Source organism: Rhinolophus hipposideros (assembly GCF_964194185.1).
Source record: "Rhinolophus hipposideros genome assembly, chromosome: 24".
In the NCBI taxonomy this organism is placed as follows: Eukaryota; Metazoa; Chordata; class Mammalia; order Chiroptera; family Rhinolophidae; genus Rhinolophus; species Rhinolophus hipposideros.
This window is the reverse complement of record NC_138070.1, coordinates 27,485,134-27,492,233: the sequence shown is the minus strand read 5'-3', so window position 1 is coordinate 27,492,233 and position 7,100 is coordinate 27,485,134. Positions and strand designations below refer to the sequence as shown.

Genomic DNA, 7,100 nt, shown 5'->3' with positions numbered 1-7,100 from the left:
AAGTCAGAAAAAAAAGTCAGAAAAATAGGCCAGTGTATATTTTTTCTCTATAATAACATAAACAGCTATAAGAAATCTAATTATAAAGAGAAACTGGATGCTGGCTTGCACATATTCATTAAAAAGACAACACACCATTGTACTACAAGAGCATAACTCTACTTGCCTTCATCTGGTAGTCTTGCGTTTTTACTTACAGATAACACTAAGTTAGTTAGTGCCAGAACTGGACCTAATTCATATTCCTCAATATTCATTGTTCATGTTTGTCTTAAGCAGAGAGTAACTCTGAAATGCTGATGCTTTCCTACACTTGCTTGTTTTAATCTGTAAGTTGTATACTATCTGTGACATATGCCTGATACTCAGGTCTTCACTTCAAGAGTCGAACTAGATGGAATGTGAATTTTCTGAAGCAGTTTCTTCTAGCTCCTCTTCCCATTGTCTCTGGAAAACTGATTTTTGGCTTTGCTCACCACTATCTTCTTCAGAAGCACACATTTCTAAAGGCCATATGTTCTTTCTACCACAGTTTGCCATGGTCTCAATGTTCCATCTTTGGAACCACTGGCATGAAGTTCTCTATCAGGACTAAATTTCACACAGTGAATAGGATCAAAATGTCCTTTGTAGGATTCTAATTCTTTTCCACTGTAATAATCATACCTACAAAGTTCAAAATCTTTACCACTTGCAACAAGATATTCTTTGTCAGGATAAAGAGATGTAGAATTGTTGGTTGCAGGAGCATCAAAGGATTTAATTGGGTCAAAATTTACTGTACTATGAAAAGCAAAAGATCATCCATAAGTTTTGACCAAGATCTCTCCCCAAGGAATGTATTCCATGCTGCTAACAGACATATTAAAATTTAGAGATTTCACTTCTGTCATAGTAGCATTATCCCAAAGGTGGACAGTTTTATCATCAGCTAAGAGAATCTGTTTTTTCTCACTGCACCATAGAGCCTTTTTAATACTAGAGGTATGACCACTGATTTCCTTAGGTTCTGCTTCAGGTTTGTTGAAGTTGTATATGCGTAACAGTTTTTCCTGTTCCTCAGTTAACAAGTAATTACTATCTTTCGTAAAATCCAGTCTTGACAATGTGTTTATGAGCCAGAGTCATCAATTCGTCTCCTGAGACAGCATTCCCCTCTTTGACTGTGAAATCTACAGCTGCTTTGGTGGCATCATTATTCAATGTTACACCCCAAATAGCACCTTTATGACCCCAAAATATTCCAATCCAGTCTCCTGTATCTCCCTGGTATAATTTAGGCTTACTGTCCTTGCAAGCACTAATTACGAAATAGCCATAAGGCATGATACCACTGAAGGCCAAATCAACCACAGGCTGTGTGTGGCTGGAGCAGGTGAGTGGAGTCTTCTTCATTGCTGTGGTGGCGTAGCTGGGGAGCTGAGGGTCACATCATTCTTTTCTCTCTTCAGCTGCAGCTCCTCAAGATCCTGACCCTGACACTGAGGCTGGGTGAGAAAACAGAAAAAGGAGGCCAATCCGGTGACACTGAGGTCAGGAAAAGGTTGGGATGGCTCAGAGGGTCTGCTTCAGTCAAACATCAACCATAGAGGGAAGAAGAGGGAGGGAGGAAATTAGAGGATGGGGAGACTCTGAAAACGCGTGGCTACAACCCTCAGAGTCCACACCAGCAGGGAGTTAGTTTGACTTATTTCACTTTAGGTCCATCCATGTTGTTGCAAAAGGTAAGATTTCCTTCTTTTTTATGGCTGAGTAATATCCACTGTATAAATGTACCACAATTCCTTTATCCAAACGTCTATTGATGAGCACTTAGGTTGCTTCCCTATGTTGGCTATTGTAAATAGTGCTGCAATGAATATAGGGGTGTATATATCTTTTCAAATTAGTGTTTTGAATTTCTTTGCATAAAGAAAGTGGAATTGCTTTGGATAAAGAAGTGGAATTGCTGGGTCATAAGATAGTTCTATATTTAATTTTTTGAGAAATCTCTATACTGCTCTCCATAGTAGTTGCACCAACTTGCAATCCCAACAACAGTGCACGAGATTTCCCTTTTCTCCACATTCTCACCAACACTTGTTTGTTGATTTATTGATGATAGCCATTCTGACGAGTGTGAGTTTTGACAATTATTTCTTCAAATATTTTCTTTTTGTCCCTTTTTCAGGGATTTCAAATATATGTATTAGGCTACTTGAAGTTGTTCCAGAGCTCACTGATGCTTTAAAAAAAAAATCATTATTTTTTCTTTCTTTCTGTGACTCATTTAGATAGTTACTGTATCTTCAAGATTGATGTTTATAGGTGTTAATCTCATTCAGTCTATATTTAATCTGCAACATTTCATTTATTTTCTGTAGAAGGTCCTAAGACTTAGTTAAGAAATGTGCAGCTTGATTCTTTTGCTTCCTGCTTTGAAGATTTGTTAATGAGATCAGAGAAGCATTTAGTCTCAGCCTAATTATTTCCCACCAGTAAGGCAAAACTTTTCTGAGCCCTGTACCCAATGACTCATAAATTACGAGATTTTTTTTCCCCTCTGTTTGGTTGTAACAGGCAATATCCCTGCACTGTGTATGAGGTCTGATAATTAAGTTCATGAACTTGTTGCAACAATGTTGCTAAACTTTTTTGCTATCAGAGGGATTATTCATTATGAATTTGTACCAACTGGACAAAAAGTTAACCGAGTTTACTATTTGGAAGTGCTGAAAAGGCTGGGTGAAAAGTTAGACGACCTGAACTTTTCAGCAACAATTCATGGCTCTTGTATCACGACAATACACCAGCTCACACGGCACTGTCTGTGAGGGAGTTTGTAGCCAGTAAACAAATAATTGTATTGGAACACCCTCCCTACTCACCTGATCTGGCCCCCAATGACTTCTTTCTTTTCTTGAAGATAAAGGAAATATTGAAAGGAAGACATTTTGATGACATTCAGGACATCAAGATTAATACGACGAAATCTCTGAGGCCATTCCAGAAAAAGACATCCAAAATTGCTTTGAAGGGTGGACTAAGCACTGGCATTGGTGCATAGCTTCCCAAGGGGAGTACTTTGAAGGTGACCATAGTGATATTCAGCAATGAGGGATGTAGCACTTTTTCTAGGATGAGTTGGTGACCTTAATTGTCAGACCTTGTATATGTCTGCTACTATTCCTTGTAGTCATTTTGGGTTTTTCTTTGTCCTGCTTCAAGTGGTTTTCTCACACACATGTGTTGATAAGTGCTCTGCTGAATACTCAAGGAGAATCCTCTGCTTGTCTCTAGGGTTTTCTCTCTGTGTCACTTGCTCCTGACACGCTGTCCTGCTAGCTCCAGTCTTCTTGATCACTCTGGACTTTCAGTTCTGTCTTTTCATCTCAGGGAGCTTTCCAGACTTCACCTGGGTTACCCATTCCTGAGTTATATCCTGGACACTCTCAAAAAAGTCAGGTGGGAAATCTTAGGCCTTACCTCATTTCGTTCCTAGATCCCTGTGAGGGACCATTATTCTTTGTTGCCTCCACTATTCTCCTCTGTCATTATGAGTTATATATATTTTTTTATTATTTATTTATTTATTTATTTTTTAAATTTCCACCTCTAAGTGAGATTGTACAATATTTCTCTTTCTGTGCCTGGCTTATTTCATTTAACATAATGTTTCCCAAGTTTGTCTATGTTTTCACAAATGACAGGATTTCCTTATTTTTAAAGTTGAATAACATTCCATTATATGTATGTATACTCACTTTTTTAAAAATTCATTTATCTGTCCACAGACACTTAGGTTGTTTACATATCTTAGCTACTGTGAATAATGCTGCCAAACATGGGTGTACAGTCAAGGTTGCAAGGTTTTTTGTTTGCTTTGTTTTTAGTTTCTTCTATGATTTAGATTTTATTTCTTTGATGCTGAACCTCCTAACTACATTAGTACATTTTTGGTTATTATTTCATACTAAATAAGATTTGTCTTGCTATTTTTCTTTTTAAATAAGAATCCTTTGTGGCCTGAGTTTTTCAGGTATCCCTCCACTAAGGTTTTAAATTTGCTTGTGATACGCAAAAATGAGAGTGGAGAGATGTGATGAGGCATCGTCTGTTTGGAGTCAATATGGTAGAGAAAATAGAGATAAAGTATGATTCATAGAATTCAACTGGAGCTGCTATTCACCCTAAAGATTTAGGAGGTCTCAATATTATTTTCAAATTAGGTCCTTTGTTCTTTTCCTGCTGAAAATATAGAATTCCTCCACTCCCTGCTATTCAAAAATATAAACAGCAGCAACACAGTACAAACAATTGCCAGCAACTACATCCATCACTTGCAGAGCATGTTTTGAAGGAGAATTAAATTACATGTAATTAATTTTAGAGGTTTCTGGTCTAGAGTCATGCTAATTGAAGTCCTTTTTTTTAAAAAAAAAAACATCTTGACCTTTGAATACTCACATGTGTAAACATTAAAAAAAACTTTTAGTTGGTATTACAATTTTTAGTAGAAAGAACAATTATGCTAGGCCACATAAGACAAAAAAAGATTCAAAAGCTTCGAGCAAGAGGAAACTTTCATTAGCCCTACAACCTAAATTTCAATGCTATTACCATAGTCATACTGTATATATTCATTCATTTACTCATTTGATAAATAGCACTAAGTCCCTGCTATATTCCCATTGTTCTGCTAGCCTTGCTCCATATGGCAGTGATCAAAGCAGAAATGGCTGCTCCTCTCCTAACTTTAAAAATTGCTTGTTATTTTTGTATAAGTTAACTATGAAATTAGATGTGATGACTTTATTATCTGGGTTGAGTCATTATCAATTAGCTATTTATTTGTCTTTAGAGTATTTTTTGTTATTGTTGGGGAGGGTTTGATCTAGAGGTTTGGGGCACCCATAGGCAGCACTGGGGTGTCCAGAAAGAATTCTTTATATACGATTTTACTCTATGCATACCTTTGCTTTCAGTATAAAGAACACTTTTTTTGCTCCTCTTTACATCTCTGGTTTTATTTTATTCCACCCCTACAAACATTTTTTCCTGTCTCCAAGCCACACTGTATTTATTTGGGTTCTCTGACCATTAACTGCTCTGCCTATATCTATATCACACAGGGAAACCTGAAACATATTTTAGGTACATCTTCATATTACCTTATATTTCTCCTTTGTTACAATCATAGCTCACAAATATATATTAATATATATGATAATTGAAAATGTTCAGATACTTTCAAATTGTAAGTAACAAAAAATATGACTCAAATCTTTGCTAAAACAATAAGGGCTTTGTTGTTGTTGTTGTTGTTATATAGATATAGCAAGGGTTTCTTGCCCTTTCATTGTAAGGAGTTCCTTAGTAGCCAGTCATTTTGACCCAGTTCTGATCTCCGGAAGGATTTCCCTTGTCAAACATCCACCAAGGCCCCAACTGTAAGGAATATAAGGAAGGGTGTACCCCTATTGCTTTAGGAGTCCACGTCCTGTTGATGTGAGTTTAAGGACCTGAAAAATTGCTAGGGACCAAGAAATCACAGGTTTGGGATTTTACTTACTCAGTGAAAATCTCAGGGGCTTACAACAAAACACTTGTTTTCTTGCCTGTAGGTCTGTAATAAACAAGCGAATTCTGTTTCCCATTGCAAGCTTCAGGTGAGGTTCAAGTCTACTTCATGTGTCCTATTGTGGGTCCCTGGCTGAAGAGCAGTGTTTGCTTTGGACATGCTTTTCTACTGGGATTTCAGGAGCTTCAGAGCCCGGTCAAAGTACAGTTAAGCCATCTTCTAGTGTCACATACACTCATATCTCATTGATTACAGCAAATCACCTGACCAACTCCACATATCAGTAATAGGAAGCATGCTTTGCTAGTAGAAGAAGGGTACTGCTAAGTTACATCGTAAAGGATATATATAAAAATCCACATTACAGTGGACAGTAATCCAATCAATCAAAGAAAATGATATTGAAAGGAATAGGCTTTTTTTTTCTATGTCTTGCCAGAACTTAACACTGATGATAAAGTTGGTGGGACTGTTTTTCTAAACTTGGCATTTTCTTCCAGTGTTAAATTTACTCTTACCATATAATTTGAGACTCTCTTAGTTATATATAGTCTTGTTATATATATATTCTTATTTTCTATATCTATGTCAATACATCTATTAGTGTTCTATATCCTTATCTCTTAGTTATATATAATCTGTTGTCATGAAATTTATTTCCAATGTTACCAGTCGACTTCAAATTCAGTTTCCTTCTAAATTGGCCATTTTCCAGGAACGTTAGCCCGCATTTGTATGAAAATTTCAAACAAGTTTTCACATAGGCATATGGCCACTTGCCATTAGATAAGCCTTACTGGACAATCCCTTAAAGAAAGTGTCCTAAGCAGATGTGTGTTTTTAAAAATATTTTTTTGAAAGAGGTACATATGTGATTTTTTTTTTTTAAAGTTTACTGTGTAAAACCAACAGTCCTCCTATACTATCAACTGCTGGCACGATAGAAAGTATTAAAAAGAGTAATGGCACAGTGCTTGTGTAGTAACATAACATGATGTCTGTACAATTCAGGAATATGGAGATGTGTTACCTTGCAGTGGGTCTTCACCCTGGGCTTCAGATCTTCCTGCCTGTGCCATCTTTCTCTGCATCAGCCCCTTGTTTCCTGTCTAACTTTTCATTGACAAGCCAATAAGAATGACTCATGCTTCTAGTGAAGTTTACTATGAAAATTGCACGTGCTTGGAAAAATACTGAACTTGGTAGACTACTATGTGATTAATGAAATTCATAGAAGGGAACATTGAGCTCATAGAGAATAGATCTCTTAAAAAGGAAAATGTAAAGTGAGTTTACATTTCTATTAGGTCCAGACCGTATCTCTAGATAGAAAAAGCAAATAATTTCAGTGAGAAGACTCTAGAGAATTCATCAGTCACTCTTTGACTCTCTATGAATTCCATACCAAATGGTACCTGCTTTAATTGAAAGATAATGCTATTTTATCACGTCTTCATCCACTTATAAGTTGTCCATATATTTTCCAATTGAGCATACAGTTTGGTCTTTCATATTAGAATCCATATGAACCAGCAGATAT

General features: G+C 36.5%; 1 pseudogene across 1 annotated transcript; it reads right to left on the bottom strand.

The window, feature by feature from the left end:
* Positions 1–365: 365 nt before the first annotated feature.
* On the bottom strand, positions 366–1,395 carry LOC308492323 (serine-threonine kinase receptor-associated protein-like; annotated as a pseudogene). The gene has a single exon. The product of its transcript is annotated as a serine-threonine kinase receptor-associated protein-like (transcript).
* Positions 1,396–7,100: the final 5,705 nt, after the last annotated feature.